Genomic DNA, 15,068 nt, shown 5'->3' on the forward strand with positions numbered 1-15,068 from the left:
AAGGTCATGATCTTTGAAAAGGGAAGAACCACACATTTTTCATTTTATATAAATGACACACAACTTGAAATAGTAGACTCTTTTAAGTACTTAGGAATTACTCTTTTTAAAAATGGCAATTGGTCGAGGACACAAAAATGTATTGCTCAGCACGCATCGTTTGCATTATTTAATTTGTTTCGTTTGTTTAATAACGCAGAATTTACTTTTTTAAAGAAATTTTACTTATTTGACACGTTGGTTGGTTCAGTTCTTAACTTTGGATCTGAGATTTGGCGGCACCATAAGGCAAGGGAGATAGAAGTTGTACACACGAATTTTTTACGACGAATACTTTGCGGTAAACGATCAACCAACCTATCGGCACTATATGGTGAAACTGGGCGTTTTCCCCTTGAAATTATGCGAAAGATTACTATGTTAAAATACTGGATGAAAATATTATCGCAAAACTCAAATTCACTGATTTTACAGACATTTCTAATGCTTAAAAATGACATTGATTTTAATAGACATTACGCACGAAATAACTGGGCATACCAAATCAAGACTATACTAGATAACTATGGTTTTAGTTATATTTGGGATCACCAATTTGAAATCGACATTCCTTTCGATGAAATAAGAAAATAATTTATGATTCATACATGCAAACATGGTATGGGGAAATTAATAATTCAAATCGACTTAATTCATACGCGATATATAAACATGAATTCGAGCTTGAGAAATACCTTAATATCATCTACGAAAATAAATACCGAACAGCATTAACTAGATTTAGAACTTCGTCACATAGCTTAAATATTGAAACCGGAAGATATAATAACATCCAAAGAGAAGATAGATTATGTAGGTTATGTAATATGAATCAAATCGAATCGGAATACCATTTTCTTCTAGTTTGTCCTTTTTATCGTGATTTAAGAAAAAAATATTTTCAGCCTTACTTCTGTCACTGGCCAAATATCAAGAAACTTGAGTTACTATTATCATCACGTTCGAATAAAACTATTTATAATGTAGCTAAATTTATATACTATGCGAATCTAAGTCGCGACGCGTAAATAAATGTTCATACAGCATGTTCAATCTATAATAAGTTTAACTCGCGATTTTTTCCCGTATTTAGTTAGTTTACTACTAGATAGAAGTATTTTAAGTATTTACACGCGCACGAGAATCTCATTTTACGCGCGGGAGGTATAAACAGAAACCTTGTGTAGCTGATTCAATTTATATTTAAATGACCAGTCTTTATTCTTGTAGGTTATATGTAAATGATCAGTCTTTTTTCTTGTATCAAAAGTAAAATATCATCAATTAAGTATTAATCATTATTGATAATCATGTACTCTTCTGTAAACCATGTTCTCTTTGTATATTATACTCTGTATGCTAAAAACATTGTAAAATGTTTAATGTTGAATAAACTATTATTGTATTGTATATTGCATAATTTGAGATTTAATTGATGACTATCATATTGAATTTATTAAAACATGATTTCTTGGTGCATGCATTATAATAGATATACATGTATATGGATGTTGTGATGATGGGTGTTAAGCCCCAGTCAGAAATAAAGTATATGTTCTGTTCTGTTATGATTATTTTGTCCGAAAAAATACTTATTTATAGTGATATTCATCCAGTTAAAGAGTGAGACGTTTAATCAGGTAGCATGTTGTTCCTACTTGATTGCTTTAAATTAGCTGTTTATTAGTTACACGTGTCCGACACACCTGTATATATTTTTTTTTACCAATCTAAATAGAAAAACATGAAAAAATTCACTCTTAAACATTTAACTGTAGTTTATTAATGTATTACATATTTTAATACATATTCTTGTATGATACTACAAACGTTTTCATGGGGACATTAAATACATAATGATGATACTTAAGAACTGAAAAGTTTTATTAATATATATTCTCGTATGATACTACAAACGTTTTCTTTTATAAAAATAAGGGGACATTAAATTTTGATCAATACATTTTTTTACAAGTAATAATTAAGTATAAAGATGATAATATCTATGAAAAGTAACGATATTTTTTTTACATTACAGGTCATATGTTGACAAGTCGCTGTCAGCATCACCAATGCCAGATATGCAAATTGATTGATTATTATATGTTTTGTTATTGTTTTCTTTGTAAGCCATGGTTTGTCATTAGGTATTCCCATCCACACAATTGTTTTTTTTATCAATATGCATGCAACATTTAAAAAAAAGAAAGAAAATGAAAAATGAAGAAAGAAAATAAAAAAATTGGGCCGATCTGACTTGAGGCCGATTTCACTTGAGGCCGATTTGACTATTTTGGGGCCGATTCAACTTGGGGCCAATCTGACTTGGGACCGATTTGACTGTAAATCCAATCATTAAGGCTTTTATCTATAATAACTTATCCTTATCCGAAGACTGACGCAAAGGGCCGAGTAGTTGCGATCGGAATTTAGGGATACTTTTACTTTTTTCTATGTGTCAAGCGTTGCTTTTTTATGATATATAAATCATGAATGATATTTGAAATGACACTTTTAAATTATTTGGTTGTTTATATTAAAGATGCAAATCATTGTAATTTTGTATAAATAATAACAAAGTTATTTTTGATTAATCAGTTTCATATCTTATATCATTAGAAAAACCTGTATACTAATATTTTACGCATTAAAAATAGTTTTTCAACACCTTTTCCTTTTTTCTTCGTATGGGGTTAAACTTGGCCCTTTTCTGTCAAACTTTTGACAGTTTAGTTTAGGTTGAACATCACAAAAAAATTTATGCTTAAAAATATATAATGGTAATTATTCCGTTGGTTTCCGTCGCGCAGGTTTCCAAAACGGTATGTCGGTAGGGGTCCGGAATCGTATTAGATACACAGAAAAAAATAATAAACTATCTTTGATTTGATAGTTTATCGCACTGAAAGGCAATAAAACGTTAATTATATCGTATATAACGATGGGAATACATGTATTGATTTCAACTAAATTATATATTTTTTCGATACGCATAATAATGATGGACAACACTTTTACAGTAGAACTGCATTGTTTCATGCAATTATTAAACATATATATTTTCATAGTCACTTTGCAAATATTCGATGATCGGTAATTATTTATCGGTAATATCGGATTCTGAACTAGTAACCCATACGGATTTCAATGTAACAGTATGGTGTATAAAGTAGAATTACAAGAAGAATAACCAGCATATCACTTGCCTTACAAGCCTCGGTGGCAAAAATTACTCAACAAAGTGTTCCTCTTTTTTATACTTGAGCCATTAAACTGATATTTTCTTATGATCTTTATGATAATACAATCATTTTTCTATCCGGCGACTTGATGCTTTAGCATCAAAATCTCTACTTGTGATGTATATGTCCATGCGTTGGGGGTATCTCATGTATAGTGAAAGGCTGGGATACGGACAAAAGCCCCCGGACGAAAGCCCCCCCCCCCCATCTAAAAATGACAAGGTGGACAAAAGCACCCCCCATGAAATTTACACGTAGGACAAAGCCCATCAAAAATACAGGTAGGACAAAAGCCCCCCCCAGTCCATCAAACAATTGTTATTGAGAATCTCGTCAGTTTAAATCCGGAACTTGATGTATTGAGACAAGTCAAAATCGGTATGTTTAATTTAACAAATAAATGCAATTGTTTTAAAAGATAATTTACATTAAGATTTAAATTTAAAGGTACAAAAGTTCTAATTTGATTTATTGTGTAATTCGTATATATAATTCATTGATGATATGAATGTTTTTATGTTTACTTTATTATATATTGTGCAGTACAAATGTAAATGAATATTTTCAGAGAATCGCTTATCAACGCTTATCAAGGAAATAAAAGTGAAAGGCGCATACTTGTTTAGATTTATTTGAAGTATAACCCAAGTTCCCGAACACTGGGCGTGTGAAAAAAGATAGTAATCAGTCTGGTCTATAAACCTTATAGGCTTAGGGGGCTTTTGGTAAATGGACTGGGGGTGTGTGTGTGTGGGGGGGGGCTTTTGTCCTACCTGTATTTTTGATGGGGGGGGGGGGGTTGTCCTATGTGTAAATTTAATTGGGGGGGGGGGCTTTTGTCCACCTTGTCATTTTTAAATGGTGGGGGGGGCTTTCGTCCGGGGAGTCTTTTGTCCTATACTCAGATAGGCTAGCTCCTGCTTTAGTGAATGTATGTTACGTTTTAATAAGTCTAAGCTCTGGCTGACTTTACTAGAGATCTTTAATATTGATACTAGTATTATTTATACACCTAATTAGGTTACAACTGACAGAGACTAATTGTTAAGTGTCTGAACAACTTTGATTAATTTAATTTGCGATTTCTCGTTATATGGCTGGTATGACATTTACTAGTGTTCAAAGACATCTTCCATTTCTGCTCCTACATGTATAATGAGAAACTGTCAGAATCTATTCTGTTTGGTTCAAAACCAAGGTTAAGGTCAAAAGGCAATTTAAATATTTCATGTAATGGTATAAATATCCAGGCTACCAGCTCAGTTAAATATCTCGGTGCAACTTTGGACCAGAACCTTTCCTGTGAAGAAATTGCACGGTCAGTGGTTACGAAAGCAAATGCCCGGCTGAAATACTTGTATAGGAAAAGTCAATTCTTGGATCTCCACACTAGGAAACTCTTGGTCATGTCCTTAATTCAATGCTATTTTGATTATGTTTGTTCTTTTTGGTACCCAAGTTTGACTCAGTATTGGAAGAAAAGGCTCCAAACAACCCAGAATAAATTGGTTCGTTTTGTTTTGAATAAGGACAGCAGGTCACATGTTGGGCCAGAGCAATTTAAGGTTCTTAACTGGTTACCGGTCTCCAAAAGAGTTGATCAGATAACTCTTTGCCATGTCCATAAAATAAAGTCTGACACAGCCGCAAAATACCTTAAGGAGCATTTTGTACCCCTTAATCAGGTCCATGACCGCTGTACCAGGTCTAGAGTGTCAGCACTTTCAACATCAGATTCCTGTGTAAGCTATTCTTTTAGTGACACAGGACGATTTTCTTTACCAAAGGTTGGAAGCTTTGGTAGAAAATCTTTTGCTTTTAATGGTATTTCACTATGGAACGGCCTTCCTCAAAAATCTTAGAGATATTCAATCTTCCCACACCTTCAAGCATGCCATCAAAGCCCATTTAATGGCCAGTTAATTTTAGTTTATTTTTCAAAAGTATTTGAATCTTTTAATAGTCTTAATAGAGTCCCAGATTTTACTTATTCTTAAGTTTAAGCACAAACACACATATGTTGTGTCCTTTAGTAATTTACCCATTTTTAGCTTGCACATTTAACGTTTTATAATATTTTTATTAAATTTTTACAGTTTGACTGACAATTTCTGTGATGCACTATTTCATGATTTATTGATGTGATACAAACTTGAACTGTGATTTTAATGTGATACAAACTTGGACTGTGATATATTGTGATCTCAACTAAATTATTGCAATTTATGTCTTATTAGTAAAAGAATTAATTTCAATTTCATACAAATTAACATGACTTTCTGTGTCATGCCTCCAATATCAGGGACCACAATGGAAATAAGAGGAATCCTTTCCTCTTTTTTGTGTTATCCCTGGTATTGGTGGGCACTACATGGCTCATATATTTATATTTTGTCGTATACTTATGTCATGTGATATTTCTAGTCTCTTTAATATTTTGATTATTGTTATATGTATTGTATCATTATGCATCATTATGTCATTGCCATGTCATGTACACTTTTACCGAATAAAATTATTATTATTATTCCTGAAGCTGTACTGTATCAGTCAAAGTCTTAACAGATCTGTAAATAACGCAGTCATCTGCAAAAAAAGGCGAACATTTGACTTTATAGATGCAGGTAGGTCATTTATATAAAGCAGAAATAGAAGAGACCCAAGTACTGACCCTGGAGATCACAGGAGCCATGGTGGATGCTGTCCAATCTACAACGACTTGCTGACTGCGCTTTAATCCACGAATGTATAGTATATAGTATCTTAATGATATTGAACAAAACTATCTTCTCACTTCCCCTCGGAGCGTGCACGCCGCTGAGAAGGCACAGGGCATCGGCAGAAGATTTACAACTTGGCTGGTAGACAACTTAAATTTTGCCTTCAACCGTGGGCGGTAACTACGGAACTCCTACTTCGTCACTTCTGCGGACCAGCTGCCGATGTCCTGACTAATGCCGAGGGGAGTGGCCCTACAAAGTAGGCTGAGACGACGAGGATGGTGTGCTAGGGTGCGTGAGCCCCTAGCACAGATTGACGGCTTGTAAGGCAGGCCTATAGCTGGCACCAACAGCCCTTTTTAGGGCTAAACACCCTTCCTATTGTCACTGGTTACTGTACATTTAGGTTCTCATTGACCGCCGTACAGTGACCTACTTTTCGGCTCAAAATTCATATCTTTGGCTAATACTCCGTGGAAATTGCATGGAGGTAAATTATCACCATTTTGTGCTTCAAAATTAACTCTTTAAGGACATGACTGGTGACATGTCCGGGGTCCGTACTCGACAGCGCAAGCTGCATTTTGTGCCCGAAAGGGCGGATGGACCCTCATTAACACGGGGGAGAATCACGCCGTTCGTTACCCAAACAAACAAGATGGCGGATGCAGCCAAAAAGTAGGTTTTTCCCTTTTTTCTCTGAAATTCGTGATGTTCTAATGTAAAAGTACATATAACAACCTTCTCCACAATTTTCCTGGCACACAGGATTTTATTTCATGATGTTTCGTCCCGTACTTCATCTGAAATGCGCGTCACCAGATTCGAAGCGAGAGAATTTTCCACCGGTTTGATCGTGGTAACGTACGGCTTTTTCTCTAAAATTCACTGTTTCTTTTACATATATGTATATTAACTGAAACCACTGACTTTAAAAAGTTGTAATATGTTGTCAAGTAAGCAATCATGCCCATTCTGGCTAGATTTACTGCTGTAATTATTAATATCGGGCATTTTCTGGAAATGATAACGTATGGCGCACAAAATATCAATGATAACGTTCGGCGCATTTTACTACTTAGTGGATTTCCATTTGTCGAATCAGCTGATGGTGAATTATTTTTATGAAAGAAATGATAGATATCTGAAAAAAATGTTGGTCAGGTCAGAAATAATTAATTGAACAATGCTGTACCATCGGGTATACTGGTGGCATAATAGATATCCGTTGTTAATATACCAATTAAAACACACGTGTATAGTTTGAGAATATTTTGTATAAAATGCAGAATGGAAAGAAAAGCCTCATCTTTCAGGAAACATTTGTGTAGTGTTGTCTTCACATTAAATTTCGCCAGTGTTGTGCGATGATTATGGTCTGAACCCCTTATCAGAAAGAAGAAACGCATTCAGCAGAGCAAAAATGTTAAAACGGTACGGACGGCTTGATATATTTTCTTTGCCAAAGAAAAAGTCTAAAATCATTCCTAACAAATTTCTGACAAGGAAATCTTAATATTTGAACCCGTCAAACATTTACAAAACAAAAATTGATTGCGACTAGCTTACACCCAGATGAGATGTGCCTGTGTTTATTCAATCTGGTCGCTCATTGAAAGAAAAATACATAACAGAGAATAATGAATGAGTGTAGGTTCTATATTGACTTTATTGAATGAGTTAGAAAATAATGTTATGCGAAAAACTTCAATGAATTTAGTAAATAAGAAATTTTCTGTTTATTTGACGGGCGGTTAATATTGAAACGCTAACATTTAGCGTGACGTTGTGCCACTATGACGTCAGATATATTTACGCGACATAGCCTTACAGTTTTTTTTATTATAGTAGACAGTAGACAGTAGACATTTTATTTTATTCCAATAGGCTTTAAAGCCGATGAGGACATAAAACATGCACAATAACGAACAGTTCATATAAATCATGAAAAAGTTTGGAGAAGATCAATTTTGATTGATAAAGTAAATACCAGCCGAAATTTTCTTAAGTAGTTACATAATGAACATTTTCATATCAAAATTGATCTTTAAACCACTTAACTTGACTTATAGGTCTCTAGTATATACATATACATACACACATATACATGTACATACATACAAAAAACATACATTGCATGAACCATTAATGCAAAATTGTTGTATATTAATCGATTTTTAATACATATTTTTTACGCAATTGGTTTATACAAATTTATTTTTAGTTCGATTGTGTTGGAAGCTATAAGCCTATTGAAACACTCTCGAATCCGTTCCTGGAACCAACCAGTACTAAGCAATGAATGTAAAGTTGCTCAAGGAAACAACGGCTTGCCCCTGACAGGGTTTGAACCCACGCGGTCAGCAATTTTTAGATTACTAGTCCGACGCGTTAACCACTCGGCCACGCGATTACGCAATTACCATATGTTTATACACATATCCTAAAAAATGAAGGTCCCTTCGCATCAATTGCGGATTTCATAATTGTAAATGAAAGGAACGCCATAATTTGATCAAAACAATTACATGCAAGAATTTGCCTATCATATTCTGGCGTGTTTTTTTCCACAAACGCCCCAACAAAAACAATAATTTATTTTTTAAAAAAGTATTGCAGGTATCAGCAATAAAAGAGTGACATTGGAATTTCCTTATCAATTTCTAGTATTAAATATAAAGTTTCAAATCGGATTATGATTTCGATGTTTTTATCCATGCCGGAAAACCCGTCTGAAACCTTTAATGCCCGACCGCTCATGCGCTTAGATGACGTCATTATCGTTTGCTACTCTTAAACTAGTGTTTACGAAGTATATGTTAGTGTTCATCCGTGTTGTTCTAACTTCGACGGGAGCGATATCGACCGGAGAATATTTCTTATTTCTTTAGAACCACGGGGGAGGAAGTGTTACACGAATAATGGAGTTCTTATGATAACTTGTTCAGGAGTTCTTGTGATAACTGTCACGGAGTTCGTCGGAAAACATCTGTATATACTACAAAAACACTCGTTAAAATGGTTATTTTCATCGTTCAAAAATGAGTTTTAGATGCTAAATTAAACTTTAATGATTAAACTTGTCTTACACCTTGTATTATGTGTCAAAAACTAATTCACATGCCATTTTTAATCGCCTCTTGCTTCAAATCTGGTAGTTTTCAGTAAAATTTCCAAATTATTTGCCTATTCACAAGTTTTGACCTGTTTATTTCTGGTCTTCATCCTTGCCATACATAATTACCTAATTATAATGCAAAATTGCAAACATAAAGCACCGGCTAACAGATATATACCCGATTTTTCAAATGTTCCGGAGTTCTTGTGATAACTCTGAAGATGTCACAGAGTTCTTATGATAACTTTTGTTATTGCCAATGTGTTTCTTGCGCTAAATCACGGCACGTTTTAGCGTTTTTTATTATTCAATAAGATTGTAAATCATTATGAAATGTAGTACGCTCATCCTTTGCGCAAAAAATAGGATATATAATGTTGGTTTTGAGTGAATTTTAGTTCAAGAGATATTATTTCTTACCCCCGTTTCTTTTTCATAGTATTTTTTTTTTGTTTGACGCAGATTTTGTAGACTGGAAAAAGGATTTATATACTGGTTTCCTAGCAGTTTCCGGCTCCTAGCAGTATTCTGGCCCTTTATCATTTTCATCCAGGCATACAGACTATTTTTTCTCAGTTAAGCATCTATGTTACTGCATCAGTCAGAGAAACAATTGTTTTCTATGTAACACAGCAGTTATAATAGTACAGCGATTAATATGTTTCAAAGTTTTGTCTCTTGTTTTAAGTTACATGACACTTACAAGCAACACCTGGGGAATTCTAGTTTGTATGCCCATGCACAATAACTGAAATCCCATTCTAGGTAAATCACTACTTTTAAACAATATATTTGCAGACGACACGGAAAAGTTTGGGAAGTTATCTTCATGTGTATTTGAATATATCAACATTGCTTATTGGTACTGAATTATATTCAAAATAAAAAAGGTTCGAAAAACTGCTATGAAATTTTGAACAAATGTGAGCAAAGTTGTTACATCTCAGGCCTTTATTCCATCAAAATGTAAAATAAAAGAGCAACATTAAAACATGATAATGCTGGACAGGTACCTAACTTTGTTCTGTCAAAGTTTGACTCTTTGGTAGACAGATTTTTACTTTATCTGTTAAAAAGTGCGATTTGGTGCCGGGAACTGCTATGAAACCAGTAGGGCATTTATGTACGTTATAAAATGCGCTTTGAAATACTCAAATATGGTATTTTCATGCCTAATTCTCTGTCGATGTTTGATGAGTATTTCCCCTATGTAATCTTAGTGGAGGAAACTCTGCTACTTTTCTGTAATTGATAACAAAAATATATAGTCAAACTTAGTTCGCTTGAACCTGGAGGGACAGTTCAAATTTGTTCGAGAAATCGGTAGTTTATCATGTATCGTACTTTTTTTAAGACATAGGTGTGGAAATTATCCTGGTTATATACTTATTTATTATGGTATAAAATGATACAAATTACTTAGCCCTTAAGTAAGGGAAGCATGCCTTAAGAATGGTGGTTGCTTAAAACATGTGAAACTGAGAACAACGTGCACGTTTTGAGACATTTTTGTTTTGTGGTTTAAGCCATTATACTGCTGAATATCAGTGACCGCTGGTTCAATTTTTACTGTAGCTATTTATCCTTTGCAGACACTTAAGACCAACTTTTTATCCACATTTTTTGTGCAAAGGATGATCGTAATGCATTTCATAATGATTTACAACCTTATTGAATAATAATAAACGCCAAAACGTGCTGTGTTTTAGCGCAAGAAACACACTGGCAATAACAAAAGTTATCATAAGAACTCTGTGACATCTTCAGAGTTATCACAAGAACTCCGGGACATTTGAAAAATCGGCTATAAATAGGTTAGCCGGTGCTTTATGATTGCAATTTTGCATTATAATTAGGTAATTATGTATGGCAAGGATGAAGACCAGAAATAAACAGGTCAAAACTTGTGAATTGGCAAGTTATTTCGAAATTTTACTGAAAACTACCAGATTTGAAGCAAGAGGCGATTAAAATGGCCTGTGAATTAGGCTTTGACACATAATACAAGATGTAAGACAAGCTTTATCATTAAAGTTTAATTTAGCACCTAAAACTCATTTTTGAACGATGAAAATAACCATTTTAACGAGTGTTTTTGTAGTATATACAGATGTTTTCCGACGAACTCCGTGACAGTTATCACAAGAACTCCTGAACAAGTTATCATAAGAACTCCATCCTTCGTGTAACACTTCCTCCCCCGTGAGAACAGCTACGGATGAATACAAGCATACTTAGTGTTAAGCTTTATTTGGCTTAATTAATATTAACTTTATTTCGTCACTATACAAGTCCATTTGCACAAACGCGGTTCTATGAAGCACTATGAAAAATAGAAGGCTGCTATGAACGGACTTTGATATATCATCAACTTTTGTTCTTCTATGAAAATTTACACAAGGAATTTCTAAGAAATACAGCGCTTTCATTGGATGACAAATAAAGCTGGACACTAATATTATTTATTTCAGTTTCTTAATTTGGTTCTACACATCCTCTTATGTATTGTAAATATAAAGAAAATCAATTTATCAGAAAAGAATGCGCCGTACGTTATCATTGATATTTTGTGCGCCATACGTTATCATTTCCAGAAAATGCCCGATATTAATATTTTCAGCGGTTATTCTAGCCAGAATGGACATGAATGCTTAGATGACAACATATTACAACTTTTTAAAGTCAGTGGTTTCAGTTAATATACATATATGTAAAAGAAACAGTGAATTTTAGAGAAAAAGCCGTACGTTACCACGATCAAACCGGTGGAAAATTCTCTCGCTTCGAATCTGGTGACGCGCATTTCAGATGAAGTACAGGACGACGAAACATCATAAAATAAAATCCTGTGTGCCAGGAAAATTGTGTAGAAGGTTGTTATATGAACTTTTACATTAGAACTTCACGAATTTCAGAGAAAAAAGGGAAAAACCTACTTTTTGGCTGCATCCGCCATCTTGTTTGTTTGGGTAACGAACGGCGTGATTCTCCCCCGTGATTAAGCTTTAACTACATACATACATACAGAACAAAACTATTATTCTTTAATGGGACTTGCGATATTTGTCCCAGATAGCATTTATATCCTGAAATATTAGATTAAATTACACATGAGTGTACACTCCGTATAACCGGCACCAGTGATTGTGGCAGATTAGTGCAGTGTTGATAGAAATCTAAATTTACTGATTACTGCAGGTTATAAACTTGATTGGTATATATTCTGTTATTACGCAAATAAGGTTCATTTCATTGCTGTTGACTTAAATATTGTCCAATGACTATATAGATACTACACGGTAATTTTGGACTCATTTCCCCATTTCATAAAATAGTTTGAGCTTTTAGTAAATCCGTCGTGAAAATGTGTGTATGTGTGGTTTTTGCTGTTGTTTGGTTGTTGTTTTGTTTGTTTGTTTGGTTATGTACAAAATACCTCAAGTTTGAAATAAATGAAGAGATTTTGTGTTATACACATAAACAATCATCTCTTAGGGTTACGCATGCACAATATCGACCCAGTGTGTCTTTTCCTGAGAACATTACAGGTGACCAAATAGCCCTGTCAAAGTGAAAATTTAAATTTAATTTTGCTGTTACAGGCAGGAATATATTTTTAGGGCTTCTCTCTGAAAGTGGCTAACATTCTGACCGTAAATCAAGATCACTATTTTATTATTTTTTTATTCGTATCGTACCTTAATTCACTATTGAAAATTTATACTATAGTTATAATATCTTTCTCACGACGGAAAATATATGAATGCGCTAGATGCATCGAAAACAATTATTTATTTTTATTGAAACTCAGTTACAAGATTCACTACGATCAAATTGCACTATAATTAACTAGACAAATTATCATGAAAACAATTAATTTCCTGTGTGTGTAAGCAAGTTATCTGTTGTGACACTCACTGTTTCGGTCATGTACATAGGGATATTATTCATATTTTCATGTTATGTAAAACTGCATTGAATCAATGAACTTGGTTTGATTTTAATTTATGTTTACTTTGTGTCATTAAAAAGTGTTTCTTCGATGCACTTTTCGAATTGCAAACTTTTCCATCTTGAGAAAATATTACAAATGAAAGTAATTGACAAATGCTACAGTAACATAGAAAGAAAACTGTATAATAGAATAAGTTTAAATTTGAATAAGCTAAGAATATGATAAAAGAAACATTTTAAGCAAAAAGCCCATTTTCGACTTATCTGCCCTTGTAATTGTAGAAATCAGTAAATGTTTTGGAATGTTGTCATTACTGCTGCAATCTGTTATCACTGGTACCGGTATGCATTACGGTCTGGGTATTATGTATGCAATGAGTCTCAAGGAAACCACGACTTGCCCATAACGGGATTTGAACCCACACAGCCAGCAAGTCTTAGATTACTAATCCGACGCGATTGTGTAAATATAACACTGCGCCCTTTATACCGCTGGAACCGAAATAAATTAATCAGTATCTGGAACCAAGCCAGGTTGAACATTCGTGCCGTCTGATCAGGCTCTGTACTGTTGGCTAATAAAGTTTTTTGAAATTTTTATCTTGATATATCCAGATTGATAATGGATAGTTCTAAAAATGGAAGCTTGTAAAGTTCATCTCAGATATTCAGCAGACTAAGGATTAGGCTTGCAGATTTGTACCGTCTTACCAGTGTAAGTACCGTCTTACCAGTGTAAGTACCGTCTTACCAGTGTAAGTACCGTCTTACCAGTGTAAGTACCGTCTTACCAGTGTAAGTACTGTCTTACCAGTGTAAGTACCGTCTTACCAGTGTAAGTACCGTCTTACCAGTGTAAGTACCGTCTTACCAGTGTAAGTACCGTCTTACCAGTGTAAGTACCGTCTTACCAGTGTAAGTACCGTCTTACCAGTGCAAGTACTGTCTTACCAGTGTAAGTACTGTCTTACCAGTGTAAGTACTGTCTTATCAGTGTAAGTACCGTCTTACCACTGTAAGTACTATCCACTGCTCAAGTTTAACGTATTTTTATTTCTTGTAGCCTTTCACACCATCTTTTCTTTTAGAGAATTGAATTACATGTTGTTGCGTAATTTTGAAGATATCCCCCAGGTTAATATTTGAAAACAAAAGTGTGAAATTTATCTAAGTAAGATATCTATTTAGTACACATATACAAAAAACATACACTTATGCATTTTTTTTGTATAAAAAGGTATTTAAACAAAATTGTAATAAAATATTTCGGAAGTTTGTCAAACATGCATAACTATCACAGGAGGCACATTAAATAATAGATAACTACAGATTACAATTAAGACAAGACCAAAAAATATTTCTGTCTCTCTTTCGTTTGACTATATATATTAATTTAAAAATTATTTAGACTGGCCGGTACATCTGTACGATACCAAATAAAACCATGTCTACTTTAATTTGCAAATTGTTGTTAGCCCTGGGAGCCTCCTCACAGTATGGTTAAGGCTCATGTTCTATAAAATATACAAACACACAACATGACTCTGGACACTTTTATCTTATGTTAATGTATCCCCTGCATACTGTTAATGTATCCCCTGCATACTTAATATGCTTATTATCATTTTGGTAAATAGAGATTAATGAAATAGTAAAATCAATTAGATTTTATTTGATCTCATTTTCATTTAAATATATTGTAATCTGAAAGCATTCAAACACAGAATGCAGTATTTTCATTCTTTTTCGTTTATTCGGATATTTTGATTTACAAATAAATATGCCTTTATAAAAGATTAAGGCTATTCATGTTAAATGATTAATAATTTCACAAGCGAAAACTGCATAAATTTTTAACCATTTTACCACACAGTATCCAAAGAAAGGTGCTCGACATATATGTATATACAGTCGACTCCACTTATAACAAACTCGCTTATAACGAATTATCGTTAATAGCGAACTAAATCTGAAATCCTTTGGCCGATTCCTTCT

The sequence above is a fragment of the Ruditapes philippinarum genome, unplaced genomic scaffold (genome assembly GCF_026571515.1).
Source record: "Ruditapes philippinarum isolate M1 unplaced genomic scaffold, ASM2657151v2 ctg1973_1_1_1_1, whole genome shotgun sequence".
In the NCBI taxonomy this organism is placed as follows: Eukaryota; Metazoa; Mollusca; class Bivalvia; order Venerida; family Veneridae; genus Ruditapes; species Ruditapes philippinarum.